The 21612-nt window shown below is 42.6% G+C and overlaps 1 long non-coding RNA gene across 2 annotated transcripts in view; it reads left to right on the forward strand.

The window, feature by feature from the left end:
• The first annotated feature begins 2533 nt into the window (after positions 1 to 2533).
• The window catches only part of LOC128691005 (uncharacterized), a 26196-nt gene continuing 7117 nt past the window's right edge, over positions 2534 to 21612 (forward strand). Inside the window, exons 1-4 of one of the 2 annotated variants that reach the window (XR_008407394.2) lie at positions 2534 to 2873; positions 9589 to 9683; positions 10477 to 10634; positions 11650 to 13647. This is a non-coding gene — a long non-coding RNA (uncharacterized lncRNA). Of the gene's footprint in view, positions 2874 to 9588; positions 9684 to 10476; positions 10635 to 11649; positions 13648 to 21612 lie in introns of those variants that run through there. The other variant, XR_011392508.1, reaches the window with a different exon arrangement.

Raw genomic sequence — 21612 nt, forward strand, 5'->3', positions numbered from 1 at the left:
CTGAACCCCCATCATTCGCAGGTACAAGGGTCCCTGAACCCCCATCATTCGCAGGTACAAGGGTCCCTGAACCCCCATCATTCGCAGGTACAAGGGTCCCTGAACCCCCATCATTCGCAGGTACAAGGGTCCCTGAACCCCCATCATTCGCAGGTACCAGGATCCCTGAACCCCCATCATTCGCAGGTACAAGGATCCCTGAACCCCCATCATTCACAGGTACCAGGATCCCTGAACCCCCCCTCCCTCCCTCATCCGCAGGAACAAGGATCCCTGAACCACATAGGAACATGGATCCATGAACCCCATCATTCACAGGTACAACGACTCCTGGACCCCATCATTTACAGGGACAGCGACTCCTGGACCCCATCATTCACAGGTACAACGACTCCTGGACCCCATCATTTACAGGGACAGCGACTCCTGGATCCCATCATTCACAGGTACAGAGACTCCTGGACCCCATCATTTACAGGGACAGCGACTCCTGGACCCCATCATTCACAGGTACGACTCCTGGACCCCATCATTTACAGCGACAGCGACTCCTGGATCCCATCATTCACAGGTACAGAGACTCCTGGACCCCATCATTCACAGGTACAACGACTCCTGGACCCCATCATTCACAGGTACAGCGACTCCTGGACCCCATCATTCACAGGTACAGCGACTCCTGGCCCCCATCATTCACAGGTACAGCGACTCCTGGCCCCCATCATTCACAGGTTCAGCGACTCCTGGCCCCCATCATTCACAGGTACAGCGTCACAGGTACAGCGACTCCTGGACCCCATGATTCACAGGTACAGCGACTCCTGGACCCCATCATTCACAGGTACAGAGACTCCTGGACCCCATCATTCACAGGTACAGCGACTCCTGGACCCCATCATTCACAGGTACAGTGACTCCTGGACCCCATCATTCACAGGTACAGTGACTCCTGGACCCCATCATTCACAGGTACAGAGACTCCTGGACCCCATCATTCACAGGTACAGAGACTCCTGGACCCCATCATTCACAGGTACAGAGACTCCTGGATCCCATCATTCACAGGTACAGTGACTTCTGAACCCCATCATTCACAGGTACATCGACTCCTGGACCCCATCATTCACAGGTACAGAGACTCCTGGACCCCATCATTCACAGGTACAGGGACTCCTGAACCCCATCATTCACAGGTACAGTGACTTCTGGACCCCATAATTCACAGGTATAGTGACTTCTGGACCCCATCATTCACAGGTACAGAGACTCCTGGACCCCATCATTCACAGGTACAGAGACTCCTGGACCCCATCATTCACAGGTACAGCGACTCCTGGACCCCATCATTCACAGGTACAGCGACTCCTGGACCCCATCATTCACAGGTACAGCGACTCCTGGACCCCATCATTCACAGGTTCAGGAGCCTCCCTCTGGACCCACTAAAGTGGGTCCAGAGGTTTTGTGTTAAATGAAAAATCTTTAATATTTAATATAAAAGTAATAATAACATTCGGTGCATTTGCGGAAAGTATTACCATGTCGGATTTATGTACATCTGTAATACAATTTAGTTTATGGAATTGTTTGTGTGGAGAAGATTATTTCTATACTGAATTTATTGCATACAGTGTAATAAATTTTGGTTTAAGGGTGTAATATTTTAGTCAGAGAAAAGTATGTCATATATATGCGTGCACCGAATGCAGAATGCAGGTGTCGTGTTTCAATTTATTTAATAAATTTAGCCTCTATGGGTTTTCAGCGTATGTTAGTGAAGGTATCTACTGTACATGGCACTGAATGATTATATAAACCTTGGTAATATATACCGACAAGTTGGTTTAGAAAGACACGTAAGCAAACACTATAACATATTTATTAGAAAACGTTTCGGTCCTGGGACCTTGATCACTTGGAAGTGATTAAGATCCCAGGACCGAAACGTTTTCTAATAAATATGTTATAGTGTTTGCTTACGTGTCTTTCTAAACCATCTGAATGATTAATATGTCCGAGCATTTAGAGAGAGAGGGGGGGAGGGGGAGGTACCATGATACTTGTGAAGGGTTTTTAATCCAAGAAATTGAAGTTACGTTTTACTTTAAATCTAACCTCATTACAGTCATTTCCATGGGACAAATTTTATTACCTGTCATTCCCAAGGAGCTGTATAGCACTTGCTGGTTTTGTGTTTCCACTTAATTAAATAAAACAAAAATCATGATTGGAGGATCCAAGTTTTGTTAGGTTTACTGGAGACTCCTAATGTGCCCAGTGAGTGACAGTCCTCCATGGAAACCCCTGAACTCCACGCTGTAATAGCTGACCTCTTTCTCGTTACTGGCATAATATTCAATTCAATTCAAGTTTATTCTCTATAATGGTTACAATGTGGGGTTTACAGGTTTTGGGTATTTTGTGGTTTACATATTATAAAATAATAATTACAGAGGAGGCCACTAGGACATCTAGCATGGCTAGGCATTTCGAGCAGACTTAGATTAATTCTTAACATTAACATTCACAGGTACAGCGACTCCTGGACCCCATCATTCACAGGTACAGCGACTCCTGGACCCCATCATTCACAGGTACAGCGACTCCTGGACCCCATCATTCACAGGTACAGCGACTCCTGGACCCCATCATTCACAGGTACATTGACTCCTGGATCCCATGATTCACAGGTACAGCGACTCCTGGGCATAGGTTTTGTTTCCGTCTACTTTGGCCCCTTGATGACTTTGGCCCAATAGGCCACTCCGCATCACGTTTTTCAGAAAATATTGATTGGCCTGTATTCCCTTCTGTCACGATAACATCGGTTGGTGCCTGAAGAATTCTGGGGATGTCAATAATGAAATGATGAGGTGAGACCAATCTGTTATTTTGCATGATCTATAGCAGCATTTCCCACAGTAACTTTAGGTTCTATGTACCCTTGAATCTTGTCGATGTGACTGGCTTGGTTGGCTCTGTACACTTCAAAAACGGTAAAAGTCTCTTTCCACAAAAATCTTCACTTAGAAACGATACTCGACTCACTCATGGGTACCGACTACTAGGGATCCTGCCTCCCTCTGAAAATAATTTTATTTTTACATATTAGTGGGCAAGTGCTGAACCCATAAGAGATGTACTATACCTGGGCGGGGCGGGGATAATAAAATCTGACCTGAGAAAGTGGGAGTGCAACTTCAATTCCTTGAATCAAGAGCTTTTTACCATTTTCAAGACTTCTCTTGAGGGAATGTGCTTCATTACCTGTTGCTAACTTGAGATCATTTTAGTGTATTCCAAACTTCAGTGATGCTAGTGGTAGTTATTATTATTATTTATTATTATTATTATTATTATTATTATTATTATTCAGTGTCTCCTGACACTGAATAATATGATGAGCCGATCAGCAGTTAATCATCCTCTGGCTTACCCCAGTTCATTATATATTTCATTATAAAAAAGAACCACTACATAGTTGTGTATTTAATGATGTGATGTTGGTATCCATACGTATATCCTAAAGACAATTTCTGTAGGCTTCGGTGTTTAAAATGGAAATATGATTACATTAGTTGGTGAAGATATCTGGGAATCCCCGTTGACCCATGCATATCAGGACAATTGATAGGAAACATTGTAGTAAAGAAAGCGAATGCCAGACTGAAATTCCTCTACAGACAAGCACAGTGTCTACCTACTGAGGCTCGCAGGACCCTATGTCTAGCCCTCATACAGTGTCATATGGATTACACTTGCTCTTCATGGTACTCTGCCTGGACAAAAAAACAGAAAGATAGACTGCAAATTACCCAGAACAAAACAGTAAGATTCATCCTGGGGCTGGGACCAAGAGCACATGTAGGCCAGGATGAATTACAGCAGTTGGATATGCTGAATGTTGAAGACAGAGTAAAACAACTGAAGCTAAATAATTTTTATAAAATTGCTCATAGTGTCCAGAATATCTTGCTGCCACTTTTGTCAAGGTTGGGAACCAAAGCAATCATAGTACTAGGGGGAGAGAGCACAGTCAAGAGGCCAGGCTTCAAACACCTTTTATTGTTTAACATGTCATGCTATGACATGTCAAAGCCAGTCATAGCATGAACCAGTTCAAGAAGAGTGCCAAAAGGTACCTAATGAATGTAGCTACAGAAAGGGAGGAGAATGCTTTTTTATTTTTTTTAGGTAACACACGTGTTATTTTACCCTATTTCTAGTAATGATCCTCGTATTGTAGATAGTCTTAATAGTATGATAATATATCTCCTTTGTAGAATAATAAAAAAATACCACCTTTATATTATAACAATAATAAGATAAAAGGACCCCAATAGAAATGTCACTCTGACTTTTTTGGGGGTTGGTTATCCTGTGTATGATAATCTATGTATGTAACTGTATTTATGTATACCTGAATAAACTTACTTATCTGCTGAAACCTCTTGAGATACTAGGCGTTTTGATATGGGTCCTTTTTAATCTTTTTTAAATAACACGGATTTTTAACCTAGATCCCAGCTATTTATTATTTCATTATTCTGATTCCAACGTTTTATATTTTGTGATTATTTTTAGCTTGTCTCTGTCATTCTTTCTGAGTAGTGAGCACCGTCCCTTCCCTCCCTCCACCAGCTGTCCTCGCTTCACAGGACTCTGTCTACACCCGTCCTCCTCCTCTCTCCTGTTTCCTCTTATTATGGACATTTGCTCCTCATCTTCCAGCTCTTCCTCGCTATTCTCTATTATATATTTATCCTACATGTTTATTTAGAGCCTCAGCCTTTTCTTAACATATTTTTACAATTCATTCTTCCTCACTAATGCATGGTCTCTTTGTCTTCAGTTTATTGACAAATCTATTACTTTTCATATATTCTCATTTCTTTCCAGTTCTTTCTCTCCCTTACTTTCAGCTCTTATTTTCCCTTCATCTTGTTTCCCCTTCTCTCATCCTATTCTTTTGTTTTCATCTTTTGTCTTCATCTCTTCCTCCTCCACCTCCTCCACTTACTCCTCCTCCACCTCCTCTTCCTGTCCCCTTCTTCAGAACCATCGGGTCCAGCGCCGGTAGATTACGCGCGAATCTAATTAGCCGGTTCTCTCACTCATGAAACGAGCGCAAGTTTCGGCTGGTGTTTTTCCTCTCTATTTTCGTCGTAGTTTGATTAAGTTTTAATTAAAGTTATCGTCGTCGGTCAGTCAAAGGGCCGGGCAGCGTTCCGTGAAACAAGGGCCTCGGTGTGGATAATAGGGCGCATATTAAAATGGATTTTTCGAGCTCAGGGAAATGATTTAGTGACTACGAGTCTGCCTTCTCTATCTCTCTCCCTCCATCCCTGTCTCCTATTCTTTCCCTACCAACCCTTCCTTTACATAGCACAGATAGCATTATAGCACCCTGATAATCGTTACATTAAAGTAGGTCTTTAATGGCTGTATATTGGCCGACAGGTGGAAACTAACTTTGATAATGATGTCAACTTCATGAAGATTCCACAGTGAGTGTACACACTGTGTGCTCACGTCTGTGTGTTGACCTACTCGTCTGCTCCATCTTTAACACATCACCAACCTATCTTCCTTAAATATTAAATATTTCTTTAAATATTCATCCACGCCTGATTGCCCTTTATCGGACAAGCATAGATATCGGTTGGATATCAAAATTCTGATAGTATATGCTTAAAGTATGACCTTTTCTAAGACTTTGTTTTACTTATACATTTTGTTTATGTTCAGAAAATATTGGCTTTAAAATTCAAACAATGAGGGAGCCCAAAACTGTTGCTCTTCCGGTAAATGTTTTAAAATTATATTTTAAAATGTTTAATAAAAGACAAATGTATAATTTACCTTCATTCAATGAAAAAGAATAAAATAATAGAATCTTGTTTCAACCATACATTTTTTGTAGTTTTACGTACAAACTGTGGAAAATAAAATTTGCCAGGATGTAACTCATAAGGTACATGCCGGTAAATGGTAACAAAGATAATTATTCTTTATCAAGGTTACAGAGACAAGTAGGAATTTTAGGACACCCAGGTCGTAAAAAATGTCCCCCTTCGATACCTACTACTGTCATATCCACAAGTCACTCTGGACCTATATTAAATTCAAATGAAATATACATCACCAGGAATTCTGGTAAAAACATTAATATAAATATGTGAACTGTATATTAAATTTAAAATGTGAATACATATACATTAAAGGAGAATTTATAATATGACTCGCCAATTTGTCTGGAGATTACTTGGTGTATCATGTACTACCCCCCTGCCTAAATATGAAGAAAATGATCGACACCATGCCCAGCCCTTCTAGGGTAGGTTAGGTGCCTGAGCCAGAGCTTGCAGCTCACAAGACTGTCATTCCCATTTGCCCCCTTGGGGCAGGGATGGCAGGCCAGAGAGGCCTAGCTTGTGGCTAGGCCTGGGGACAGTTGGTCCCAAAGATGAGGTACTTGTGCCTCCTCCCATGGGAGACTTAGGTCTCAGACACTCCCTAAAGAGGAAACCAAGGCCGGGCCACCCCTTGGAAAAGGCCCGGGCCGGGAGAATACCGGCGAATCTTTAATAATAATAATAAATGAAGAAAATACTGGCCAGAATCTCAGCATAAATAGACAACTTAGCTGGGGTTCTGAAGCTGTCCTGTCCATCTGCTTAATGCTCACGTTATGCAGGACTGCAAATCCAACAATTTTGGCTCCTATTTGAGAGGTTTTAAGCCCAATATAACCCATAGAGCGACGAAAATTTATGCACATTACACTAACGTGCTTGTATCACATTCAAAAACAATGGCGTCTCCCTTCTGCTCGTCAGTGCAGGCGCAGAGCTTTCCTGTCAGTTCACTTCTTTAAAATACACTTTAGAGCAATAGTAATGTATTAATCAGGTATATTTACATTAAAAAAATATACAGCATAATTTTGGGAAATTATTTTCCACACAATGCAGGAAAAATAAGAAAAAATATGCAAAATATTGTACATTAATTATAGAAAGTAACATGAAGTTTTTTTAGATCAAAAACAGTCACAAGAATTATTTCATAAGATATGTTATGTTAATTTTTATTTGGTGTGAAAGCTGATGAATCAGTTCCTAGGGTTCTTGCAGAGGATGGCATTGTAAGTTGAATAGGCAGTATTTGTCCTGGCAATGCTACTTTGTTTGCTACAGTACTTGCACGACAGCTTCTTTCCATAAATTGAAGAGTGTGGTAATGTGTGGTTATAATTCTGTTGTCATCAGGCATAACGGCACGTTGATACTGGACAGGAGCAGGCATTTCAGTTGGTCCCAGAGTACTGATATCACGTCCCTACTTGAAGAACGTGAAGTGTTTGGGGAAGACAGTGGAGATGATCCCAAACTCCTTAGGAACACATTTGGTATAGATCTGGCAGCGTCAAACATCTACTCTGAATACTTTCAGGTTTTCATACCTTTTACAGAAGCCTATACAAAAACCAAGCATTTACATCAGCAACATCAGGGGCGTATCCAAACAGGATCATGTGCCACAGTCTTCATTTCATTAGAGTTTTGTGAATATGCAAAACAACTTTTGTCGATGCTTTCCCTGTGAGCATTATAGTTTTTGACTGAAGAGTGTGACTCCCTCTATATTTTGTTTGGTCTCCTTGCTGTATCTGATGATCTTTGTCACAGGATTTATCCCTTGGTCACTCGTCAACCAACAACCCTGTTGTCATGAATGGTTTTGAAAACCGACAAGTTGAAGAATTGAGACACCTATGCAACACATGGGAATCTTTATTGAAGAAACGTTTCGCCACACAGTGGCTTCATCAGTCCAATACAAAGTAGAAATGGGTAAGGAGAGTAGAAGTATGAGGTAATCAGTCCCTCAACCGCAGTATATAAGCCACCTCTCTGGCCCTATGCTGCACTTACTACAAGAGTGATGGACTGAACACATCGAATCCAGGTTGAGGGACTGATTACCTCATACTTCTACTCTCCTTACCCATTTCTACTTTGTATTGGACTGATGAAGCCACTGTGTGGCGAAACGTTTCTTCAATAAAGATTCCCATGTGTTGCATAAGTGTCTCAATTCTTCAACCCTGTTGTCTTTCCAGCTTAATGAAAGGATACCTTCAATGGAATTGTAATCCATGGTACACCTTTTTCACTTACTTTTTTCCCGTATCCTTGACATTCCATAGTGCTGGTTATCCCTGGTAACACCTCTGTGTCTGCAGTTAAATTTCGCTTTTCAGAAACTTCAACAAAGCAAGACAGATGAAGGTGTCTGTATAGATTCCTGTTTCACGTGTGTGGTTATGTAGTCGTGGCAAGGATAACGACAATCTTTGAGCTCATGGGCAGCTGTTTTTTCCTCTGAGAGCATAACAGGACGATTACCAAACATTGTGAAACCTACATACATTAGTATATCACGAATCATATCTTCACTGGTATAGCAAAGAAGTGTGAAACCCCCATTAGGCTTCTTGATATACTGCCGAAGGTTTCCAGCTATTTTGCCCGTGTATGCGACCATTACCTCGTTCATGGACTGCTCTGGTTTTCCTTCAGTTTTAAGGCAAGCTTTGTTGATGTCATTGACCTATCATTTGAATTCGCATTGTCTGATTGATCATTCAGATGGATTGTTCTCCTTAGCAACCTGAACCTCTTAGACACTGCTTCAGCAGCACGAGTAACGCAAGTGGTACTCGACCAGTAATCATTTAAAGAGGGATATACACATGTACCCTGGTGCCCCGTGGCCTGGTGGCAAAAGCTCTCGCTTCGCACGGTGAGGGTCCGGGTTCAATTCCCGGCGAAGGGGCGGAAACATTGAGCGCGCGTTTCCTTACACCGGTTGTTTATGTTCACCCATCAGTAATAATGATTACCTGGGTGTTAGTCGACTGTACATGTACTTGTAGAAATAAAATTATTATTATTATTATGCAAATTTGTCTGATAGCAAAGTCACGTATGGTTTATTTAAAGAAAATAATCATAGGAAGTTGTGTGTTGATTGTTCATGATGGTTCTGAGGTCAAGGATAGTTCTGAATGTCTTGCTTTATCCAGTTGTACGTAATGTTGGACTGTACTTGGTCACGCACGCAGTTATCATCTGTACTTATTTCTCTTCTTACACATGGACGTTTTGGGTGTTTTTCATCTCTTCTAATTCATCATCACTCGATTGTAATATATACAAAGTCTTGTGAGAAATTATTTTGTTAACTTTTAGACGTAAGTGTTCCAGATAATAAATTAGCGCATCACCAGCTAGAACTTCAGTGAAAAGATAATTCACATTTTAACTGATCGTTCTATAGTGATTAAGCTGATGGTTGAATGAGTCAAGTCCTGGGAGTGATGGAGATCACTTTGACGAAGGTATTTTATGCCTGGGTGCATACAATAGCTTTTACAAAATTATATTAAAATGTTCCATCAACCTATTGCTGTAGATATTTAAAACTATCAAAATTTAAAGCAAAACGGTCTTTAATTTATTCAGTCTTCTGCCAATTTCTCCATCCCTCAGCCCTCTCTCTTCTTTACCCCATTTCTAACAGTGTCTTCCCATCCAAGAAGTGCTAGAGCAGCCGATCTACCTTATTCAGTTAGCCAGTGAATAATCTCCAATGAAAACACCTGAAAACAGCTCAAGGTTAGTATACTCGCCTATGTGGGTTGCAGGGGTCGAGTCACAGCTCCTGTATTATGCATCCAACACTTAACCTGTTCCCCATTCCCTCCCTCCGATGCGGAATCATTCATGTTATCAAGGGATTTAGGTGTGAACAAATTGGCCTAAGAAGTGAGTAGTATAACTTTCGTTTGGCCTAAGCGTTAAGGGTTTCTGCCCTCCCCCCCCTTAACTAAATTTGCTTCCATACTGAGAAAGGAATAATATTGAGAAAGGAATCCCTGCCCTAATATCTCCTGCTGCCACCACTAGTTGCAATTCTTCGGAACTGATGAATTCTTTGATCTGGATTAGATCTTGTTATGACAGGCGTACTAGTGGAGGTTATCTGTAGATCAAGGAGTTTCAACTGAGGGAATAGAACTTCAAACATTCTTTTTGTTCGTCCTCGCCGATAATTGGTTGAATTATGCTAGTTCCATTGGCTCTCTCGGTTAAAACAAGCCCATTCAATAAAGCTTATTCAGTTCTGGGCAAGAATTCTTTGCTGTGCAATTAGGAAAGGTAGGCATAATTCTGGTAGAGACAACATTGCTCCTCACGTTGGTCACTTAGTGGTTCTGGTCTAGGGTCTTTACTCTAGGAAGCTGCGGTAGTAATAAGGTATTTGAGAGTAATGAATTTCTTCACAAAAGTAATGAATGGAAACAGTGACTATATTAATAGCGGTAATTTCATCAAGACTTGAACATTTGTATTGTAACATCAAAATTATACAGGTTAACGTTTACCTTATTAATTGTACCGTCCACAGGATTAATGTGAAGTGACTGGTTGTAATATCTGATATCATGGACTCCATACTCATCCGGTGTGTGCTAGTTAAAATACTGTGGAGGCACAAAGTCCTAGGACTGGGCATCAAAGGTCTGTTGACTTAACAAATTACCATAACGACTGCTTATATAAGGGGTGAGCACTTTTTTTGTGTGTACATAATAATAATGATTTTTTCAAAAGTAATGAACTGATACTAGAAACACCTCAGTGCGTGACAATTTCATAACATACCATACCCCCGGCCGGGATTGAACCCGCGGTCATCGGGTTCACTCCCGGCCGGGGGTATGGTTTGTTTGCAATCGTGTCATTACGATTTCTTAAGTAATTTCATAACATCTTGAATAAATAGGCTACAATACACAAATGAATTGCAGATACATGCATACCGATGAAGCGAGCAACAGTCAATAAGTTACTGAATCAACCAAGAGCTAAGAGACTATGCCAAAAAAGTTCTGTTAATTCAGCAGGTTGCGATGATAATGAGTTATTTACAATAGGCGGAGCCATTGTATTTATCTTTTCTTTCTAGTATGTCATTAGATTTTAGATTTTGCCTCCGAAGTGGCTAGTTTACCGTGCACTCCACATCCATCCTGTGGACGGTAGCGCAGGAGCATATGGATACACGGCCTAGGAACTAGGCCCCAAAAGGGTTAACAGGAGTACATTTGGATTTATATCTGCAGTTCACTTGTCTATTACAAGCAAACCTAGGAAACTTGCTTAGTATATCTGGTATATTAATTTCATTAATAAGATATCTTGACATGTCACATAGGTTATTATACTGACTATCTATATTCCTCAATAAGTGGACAATTAAGCATACAGTGTTCAAGACAGTGACCATATGCCTGACCACATAATTTGGATTTGGTTAGATCATGTGTGTGTCTCCCAAACTGCCAGAAGTACTAGTAACCAAGCCTAAGCCTGGCCACTACAACATCAGTCAGTCTGTTCACATTGCAAGTTGCTCCATAAACATAACTACGGTCATGTTATCATAGTGGGTTATAGATCTACTCAGACTTCTAATTGCATTCCTGTAATATTAATTTTCATTATTTGCTTCTTTCCTAATATTATTCCTAATGCTAGACACAAATATACCAAAGTTATATTCTGCATTTTCTTTCAGGGTACTCTTCTTGGCTAACATATCAACTTTATCATGAAGGAGTAATCCAATGTGTGATGGGATCCATAGCAATTGCACTTTAATTCATTTATCCCGGATTTTTGAGTATCTATACCTGGCTTCTCCAATGAGCATGTTGTTGGAGTCATGCGAGTCAAGAGCCTTCAATGATGACATAGAATCAGTAATGATTATAGATAAGACACATATGCAACAGTGCAACCTAACTGTTGCAACCTAACTGTTGCGTATGTGTCTTATCTAACAACCTGTCGGTATTTCATACCATTTTGATGTTCAATGATTACAGAGTCAAACTCAGTGTCATAAGTTAGCTTTAGCGCCATTAGGATTGCAAACAATTTGCAGTGTAGACGCCCAGTTGTTAATTCTTTTGCCTATCTCAACAAGTTTATTACCGTATTAACTAGGGAAATGGCAATAAGAGCAGATGCAGCCCTACCAGAAGACTCCTGTTTAGATCCATCAGTGTATATAACTTGTGATAATTTATTACTACCAGCTAGGCGAGAAATTTCTTCTTGAGCAGTTGCTTTAACAAGTGATTTAAGGAAGGGATTATTAGCAATAAGCTTCTTGGGAGGGACTTGCAGGTATGTGATATTAAATGAACACATCTTCCATGGAGGGGTGAAATGCTCTTGTTGTCTACAGTGATACAGTTCATGCAGGTTATAAAACTTAATATAATTGCACGTTTTCACAATCCTGTTAGATCTGTGTATCTACTTCTAGACATTTAGTAAGATTCATGGTGACAGTGTCTGGTTCATTTCTTAACATTCTAACACCGAGTATAGTGTTAATCTCAACAATCCTATCACTGATATTAAGAACCTTTGTTGATTTGGGACAGCCAAGAATAATTCTGAGAGCTTCATTCTGCATTAACTCCAAGGGTCGGAGAGAACTCTCCCTAGTTAATATCACCATGGGAGCAACATAATCAGTTAAGGACCTAATATAAGCTATGTACATCATTCTCACGATTCTCACATTAGCACCATAGTTGTGGTTGTAGCCAGCAACAGCTTTGAGAGCAATTAGCCTATCTTTGCATTTCTTATTTAGTCGTGGTATGGTGGATTTATTGAAGGGTACGTCTACACCAAGGTATCTGTAAATTTAACGTAGCTAATGTTTTCACCTTGCAAACAGATGGGTGGGGGATGTCATTTGCTTGTCAATATCTTTTCCATTGTATTTAGCTATTTTTTTCTAGTATGTCATTATGGATGAAACGTTTGTACATTCGATGAACATTTATGAAGTCATTAAATTCTCGGATTCAGTCGCATTAAATCAAATGACGTAAGGTGTGAGAATAGGTCTGCTTACAAATGTTTACATTTAGTATGATTACATCAGTTAATATTGCAAACTCCAATTGGTATTTGTAGCATAACCGACGTCATTCGGTAATAGCACCCAAATGTTTGATGGATGTACCGTAGACATGTGGCTCCTGCTATATAACAGAATGATAGATGGAAAGACTGGTGTCAGTCTCTCTCTGTTCTGCGAAGTTTAGCTGGAGGTCTCGAACTGCTGGTGGACAGCCAGAAGTTATAATCGACTCCCTCCTTGAGAGCATACACCCATGTCAACTTATCAGTTCCATCGTGCAGTTAAAGGCCAATGTACGAGGGAATCTACAGAAGGTGACCTCGAACACTGCTACAGTTTTACCCTATCTTTGCCTGGCTTCTGACACAAGCATATTATAATAATGATGCTGTCATTTAGACACGATATTCAAAACAGTGAAAGTGCCAGGATTATGCTCATGAAGTTATTTACATGCAAGATGTATAAAGTATGATATTTTGAACTGTGGTAGCCCAACTATTGAAAGTAGCCCTGTGTGGCTACCTTTGCTGTGTTCTACAACTACGGCATTACCAGCTGCCTTGATTGGTTTTTGGAGAGAGTCATCAGTATGCATCGTTCGGGAAAGACAATGTTCTGTGAAAACATTATCTATTTTTTTTTTTTTTTCAACAAGTCGGTCGTCTCCCACCGAGGCAGGGTGACCCAAAAAAGAAAGAAAATCCCCAAAAAGAAAATACTTTCATCATCATTCAACACTTTCACCCCACTCACACATTATCACTGCTTTTGCAGAGGTGCCCAGAATACAACAGTTTAGAAGCATATACGTATAAAGATACACAACATATCCCTCCAAACTGCCAATATCCCAAACCCCTCCTTTAAAGTGCAAGCATTGTACTTCCCATTTCCAGGACTCAAGTCCGACTATATGAAAATAACATATTTTCATTATCTAATATAATCTGAAAAACCATATTTGACTTCAAGACATTACAAAAAAATGAATCCTTATTTGCAGTTCAGGGGGACTCCTAAGTTACGACTTTCGGTGAAAACCATGACCAACTTTCTCGTAAATGATTATTTCATGCATCAGGGATCAGGGTCTGAGGGGTCAAACAGCCGAAGTGGTAATGGGGTAGAATGGGGAGCAATCCATGGAGCGCCATTTCACCTCACCAGAGTAAACTATGTATAACGTCCTGGTTCATAGTTTACTTTCAGCACTCAGTGCATCTAGATGCAGTGGTTTCCCAGTGTTCACTCCTAGCATAAGGAGGTGGAGTAGCTATGTTGGCGTCCAGGCTACGTAGGGGTCCCGGAAAGTAAGAGGGTAGTAGCAAACGACTGTTATATCCACAATGTTGTATAGTGTATATGCAGTCACGTGACTATCAGTTGTGTCTACCATGTCGCTGGTATGTTACGCGTTTTCTTTCAGTGGCCATTTTATTTACGAGGAAGTGCTAAAGCCGTAGGGGGTCAAATAGATCCTTGGAGAACTGGAGATAATTATGGTTGATCCAAGAAAAAGAACAGTTCTAATTCCTTGGATCAAGAGCCCCTCACCGGCGTTAAGGTACCTCTCCAAGGTTAGTTTTTCCTTACACGATAAGAGATACGTTTTTTTTCGGATTTTTAACCCGGGGGAGGGTTAACTACCCAAGATAACTCGATAAAGTCAGTGCGTCATCGAGAATTCTGTCTTATTTCCACTGGGGTCCTTAATCTTGCCCCCCAGGATGTGACCCCACACCAGTCACCTAACACCCAGGTACCTCCTAACTGCTAGGTGAACAGGGGCAGCAGGCGTAAGGAAACATGCCCAGCGTTTCCACCCATATCTGGGATTAAACCACGGACACTCGGAATGTGAGGTGAGTGCGTTACCAACCGAGCCACAGGACACCAGCCAGCATAGGCCGCGATAAAGCTACAAGTGTTAAGCCAAACATTAGTATACACAAATGGAATTTAAAAATCATGTAGAGCTGTAACTAACCCCTCGAATGAGCTACTTTCCTGTTGAGGGGCTCTTCATCCAAGGAATTGAACCTGTACTCCCTTTAATTTCATCAAACCTGATTACCTCCTGTTGCTCTAGGCGCTGACTCCTGCGGGTTTGGTGCTTCCCAATAAATATAACCGTAAGTAAGCCTACAAATATGAAACTACAGACAGTTTAATTACCTATGACTGCTTAACTCTGTAACTTGTGAACAGTCTGAGGGTTGAATATAGCAATATTTTGTTAGGTAAGACACATATGCAACAGTTAGGTATCTTTATTATGAAACGTTTCGCCTACACAGTAGGCTTCTTCAGTCAAGTACAGAAAAGTTGATAGAAGCAGAAGATACTTGAAGACGATGTAATCAGTCCATCACCCTTAAAGTTTTGAGGTCGTCAGTCCCTCAGTCTGGAGAAGAGCATTGTTCCATAGTATGAAACAATATGGAGATGAAGTGACAGAATGGAGCTTTTTATAGCGCCAAGAGGTGAGACGTAGGCCACTAGGAGAGGTAAGAACTCAGATGTTGAAAGGTCAGGTCCCTCTCAAATCCAGCCGCTCTCACTAGTGGAAGTTGTCGAAGTTGATTGCAGGTCTGTACCAAGATACCCTTGTGTTGCAGTGTCTGACAGATTGAACATTACAATGGTATAAAATACCGACAGGTTGTTAGGTAACACACATATGCAACAGTTAGGTATCTTTATTATGAAACGTTTCGCCTACACAGTAGGCTTCTTCAGTCAAGTACAGAAAAGTTGATAGAAGCAGAAGATACTTGAAGACGATGTAATCAGTCCATCACCCTTAAAGTTTTGAGGTGGTCAGTCCCTCAGTCTGGAGAAGAGCATTGTTCCATAGTATGAAACAATATGGAGATGAAGTGACAGAATGGAGCTTTTTATAGCGCCAAGAGGTGAGACGTAGGCCACTAGGAGAGGTAAGAACTCAGATGTTGAAAGGTCAGGTCCCTCTCAAATCCAGCCGCTCTCACTGTTGCATATGTGTCTTACCTAACAACCTGTCGGTATTTTATACCATTTTAATGTTCAATCTGTCAGACACTGCAACACAAGGGTATCTTGGTACAGACCTGCAATCAACTTCGACAACTTCCACTAGTGAGAGCGGCTGGATTTGAAAGGGACCTGACCTTTCAACATCTGAGTTCTTACCTCTCCTAGTGGCCTACGTCTCACCTCTTGGCGCTATAAAAAGCTCCATTCTGTCACTTCATCTCCATATTGTTTCATACTATGGAACAATGCTCTTCTCCAGACTGAGGGACTGACGACCTCAAAACTTTAAGGGTGATGGACTGATTACATCGTCTTCAAGTATCTTCTGCTTCTATCAACTTTTCTGTACTTGACTGAAGAAGCCTACTGTGTAGGCGAAACGTTTCATAATAAAGATACCTAACTGTTGCATATGTGTCTTACCTAACAACCTGTCGGTATTTTATACCATTGTAATGTTCATAGCAATATTTTGTTATGAGGCCAGACATGTGCACAAATTGACGACAAAGGGGTTAAAATTAAACTTATGGAGTTCCTAACATAGGCCTCCAGGAGCATGGTACACTCGATAACTTGGCTAAATTACAATTAAACCCGAAAATTATTGAATTTTGTTTATAAGCTGCTTCTCAGCACGTATGCCGTATTCTATTCAAGATTGATGGACTGACCACATCGACTCAAGGTTGAGGGACTGATTACCTCATTCTCCTCCTGTTCTTCAAGTTTCTCCTTTGTATGGACTGATGAAGCCACTGTGTGGCGAAACGTTTCCTCAATAAAGATACCCAAGAGTTGCACATGTGTCTAATTTATCAACATGTCGGTTCTCTGAACCATTCATCTACATTCTGAACATGACTATAAATACTCTCGTACCTTCCAACCCCAGGTAGATCCGTGTGTGACTTGAAAAAGCCCACTGTGTGGGTGAAACGTTGTCAATAAAGGATCACATTATACTGCATTTGTGTTTATATTTCGACTATGGTGCTCTTCGCACCTACTCCTAGGTTGAGGGACTGATTACCTCATCTTCTGTACATAGTTCTACTGTCTTCAAGTTATGTCCTAGAATTTGTATTGATAAAGCCACTGGATGGCGAAACGTCTACAATAAAGATACCCAGATGTTGCACATGTGTCTTAATCTCATAGACGCTTCTGTTTATGCACATTGTTCTGTAAAAACGTGCAGCCAACGCCCCGATCCTACCAGTGCCCCGTACCTCACGCATTCCCCAGGACATGTACAAATAGTCCACGATGATATATCTTAACGCTCGCCCCACATTCTGTGTCACCCCATCCACGTCAAGGAGTAACGCCCTTAACATAGCCACCCTTCCCCCTCCCAACATCCCGAAAACACCTCGCATCCACAACCTTACCTCTTCTAGGGATGGACAAAAATACACTGCATGAAAAGCTGTTTCTTCATCACCTCAATGTACGCAGGTTGCATCCTCAACAAAACCCATTTTCCATAACATTACTTTAGACGCTAGGATCCTCATCATAAATCTATACACCACCTCTCACGCCTTGGCTGGTATACAAAGCCGCCGGAATTCCTCCCAAATTACCTTCCAATTATACGTGGGATAAATCTCCACCCCTGACATTGCCTCCTGCCGAAATCCTACATTCACCAGCCTTCCTACACGCATACCACGGACATCCCTCACTTTTAACATGAATCGCAGCAATTCTTCACACGCCTCTAGTTCCTTTCCACGCCACCAGCATCGGACTTCTCTTCCAACCTCCCCCACCATACAACATCTAGTACCCCCTAGTCTCAAGCAACACGCCCGTACATATATTGCTCTCACCCTAGGTCCCAAAGCTAGCAAACCTAAACCCCCCGCTCGTACTCCAGACATTACCACATCACGTCCAAACCATGCCCGTCCATATCCCCATACATACCTCAACGCCCTCCTCTGTATCTCTGTTACGTCACAGGTCCTCAAAGGGTAAACAGCTACCACTCCCCGGACTACTATACACAAGCGAATTCACGATCATCACCCGTTGGTGCAACGAGGAATCCCCAGCTCGTAGTCCACGTAATCTACCCAGCACCTTGTCCCGTACCACCACTGAATTAACCTCCCTGCTTGCCTGTTTGTCCGCTAAATATGTAATCCCACAAATCCTAATCCTATCCACACATGTCCATCCAAACCCCTCGCCCATTCTCCCGCCCACCCAGCTCCCCACCTCTAGCAACATCGACTTATACCTGTTAACCCTCATACCTGTTGTGACCCCAAACTTTTTGATGACCTCACCCACATAGATGAAATCCTCCCGTGCACTAATCAAAACCATTGTATCATCCACATACCCCACTATTCGTCCCCCCTGACTGATTATCACACCCCCTCCTCCACTCGTGATCCACTGGCTCATAAAACGGATTTTGGACACATGCGAACAAGATTTGGGAAACGGGCATCCCTACCTCAAACCTCGTTCCATGCATATATTGCTCCCCAGTCGTCCATTCACCTGAACCCTCATTATAGCCCCGGCATACAATGTTTCTACCCAACCCACCACTTTCGAACCAAAACCCAAGCCAAACACACACTCGTGCATAAAACCCCTATCTACACAATCATACGCATTTTCCCAGTCCAAACCAAGAACATCTCCTCCCCCACCCCCCTCCAGGAAATCTTTGATACGTCCATGCCCCTCTCTCATACTTCTCCCAGGGATTCCATACTGTCCTACATGTAATACCGACCCCAGGGCCCCCTTCAAACGATTGCCAAATATCCTCGCAAAAACCTTATAATCTACACACATTGAAGAAATTGCCCTGTAAGAACTCAGGCCAAACCTGCCATCCTTCTTAGGAACCAACACTACAACACCCGTCCGTTGGGACTGACCCATCATCCCACCTGCCGACAAATAAATGTCTAATGCAAGCCCAATGCGTCCTATAAAATTCTATAGGTAAACCATCAATGCCCGGCTTCTTGCCAGTCCACATCCCAAAAATCGCTTCCGCTACCTCCTCCTCACGTATATCCTCCTCCAACCTCTCGCGAAGTTTCGTCTCCAGTACATTACGACCCTCCCCCGTCAAATCATGCGATCCTATACCCACCCGTCCCCTCCATTTTTCCCGAAACCAAGCATCAGCATAAGAGCTTATGCTTTCTGTTGTGCCGAAAACCGTACCATCCTGGTATCCCCCCACCCCGGAGCTTGCCACTAATCACAACACGGTAGTCACAGCACGACGCTCTCGGAACTTCCGTAACACAAAACCAGACGGCTTGTCGCTCCATAGCACGTCCTCCAGTCCTGAACGATAACGTATTCCATTAAACCTTTCGTTGCGGATGTCCGGAAGTCTATCCCTTATAGATTCCGCCTCACCCCCCCCCCCACATCCCCTGTCGTAGCAATCCTTCAGCTGTGCTTCCAAATAATTTTGTAATCCATAACGCCACCTCGCTTCCTCTCTCCCCCTGCCTCGGAAATAGGACGCAATACAAGGCTTTGCTTTCGACTCCCACCAGTCAATGAGCTGCAGTACCCTATCCCTACACTCAGTGACCCTACCCCACCACTCTTCGAACCCTGCACCCCCTTCCTCACCCCTAAGCAATCCTGCGTTCAACTTCCAATAACCAGCATGAACTCTGACCACTCCCTCCCACTGCAAGTCAGCTATTACCCCTCTGTGATCTGAGAAACCTACATCAACCGTTTGCACGTCCCTGACCTCTATGCCCCGCATTACATAAATCCTGTCTAGTCGCGCAGCATATTCTCACCTGACAAAAGTATGCTCAGGCGCTAAACGACCCCCCCCCCCACTACGCCCATGGCACCAACATCATGCAATGAGCCTCGCAGAACTTTCAATACACACCCCGCCCCCCTTGGTTCCACGTCCCTTTCACGAATCACACAGTTCCAATTCCCACCGATGATCGTGACCGCCGGCAAAGCCCGTAAAAAATACAAATCCTCCCTCACAAAATCTGCTTTAACCCTTACGTTACCCGATGCTGGCATATACACACCTATGAGACAAACGCGCCTCTCACCCCAGACCCCATCTACTCTCACTACCCTCTCCCCCCCCCCTCCTCCCAGCCCGTGACGCGCAAGGGGCTGGTGTCCCTGATGACCCTTAGGACCCTTAGGTCCTAAGGGTCCCTTAGGACCTGCCTAGTATGGGCCAACAGGCCTGCTGCAGTGTTCCTCCTTTCTTATGGCTAAGTATTTTATCCACAGTGGTATATTACAGACCATTCTGGAGAAATACCCTGACTTTGCTAGCTGTAAATAAAGCATTACCACATATGTGCATGTGTGTGTGTGTGTGTTTGTGTGTATGTGTATGAGTGTGTGTGTGTGTGTGTGTGTGTGTGAGTGTGAGTATGAGTGTGTGTGTGTGTATGAGTGTGTGTGTGTATGAGTGTGTGTGCGCATGTGTGTGTATGAGTTTGTGTGTGTGTGTGTGTGTGTGTGTGTGTGAGAGAGAGAGAGACTCAGCAATCAACATTTGCACCAATAACTCACTACAGTTGTGACCGGGTGTGGAAGTGTGAATTGCTCATTACTCTAAAATTTGTTCAAAATTGCTGCCATGTATACACGTAAGTAACCATTCTTACAGTATTCATTACCTTTGTAACTTGTGAGTTCATTACCTTGTACCTAGTTCAGCCATCAAAACTTTGGAGCCCGGTCCCTGGACCCATTGTGTACCTCTGTAATCTGTAAATACCTTTGTAACTTGTCATGATTGTGACTAGACCTACCTGGAGTTCATTACCTTTGTAAATTGTGAGTTCATTACCTTTGTAAATTGTGAATTCATTACCTCTGTAACTTGCTCAGCTATCAAAACTTTGAGGCCCAGTCCCTGGACCCATTATGTACCTCTGTAATCTTTTGACTACCGCCCACAGGATGGGTATGGGGTGCATAATAAACATATTAAACTAAAACTAACTTATGTTCTTATGACTATCGCAACTCTCCCTTTTAACTGCCTGGCAGAACTAACATACATCTTGTAACCGTCCAACCTCAAATCATATCCATACCGAAAATTATGTTCCTGTATAAAACACGCATCAACCAGTACCTGCGCAAAAACCAAACCAGCCACACTCGCTTGATCTCCGACCGGAGACCATTCAAGTTAAGAGTTACACTCGTGAAAGCTATATAAGTGGCGGCTTTCCTTTATGCCGCTGTGGTTTACTCATGGCGACTTTGCCCGTTCGGCGCCCCCAGGCGCCTCACAGGTCTTTACCTGATCACCATCACTCTCCCGTGCCCGTCTACTGCGTAGCTCTTGGGTCACTGGGCCAGCCCGTACTTCCGTCAACTCCTCTGCCACCCACGCCTTTTTTCCTGGGCGCTGGCCTGGCGTGAGAACCTCCTCTACCTCTGCCATTCCAGCCGGTCTCTTTCTGGAGCCGCCACTGACACTCATATCCACGTTCTGGCCTTGCTCCTGATGAACTTCCACTTGCACCACCTGCTGCAAGGTACCTGCACTGGGGATCCCTTCCCCAGGCGATGGGA

This window comes from Cherax quadricarinatus, chromosome 27 (assembly GCF_038502225.1).
Source record: "Cherax quadricarinatus isolate ZL_2023a chromosome 27, ASM3850222v1, whole genome shotgun sequence".
Lineage (NCBI taxonomy): Eukaryota > Metazoa > Arthropoda > Malacostraca > Decapoda > Parastacidae > Cherax > Cherax quadricarinatus.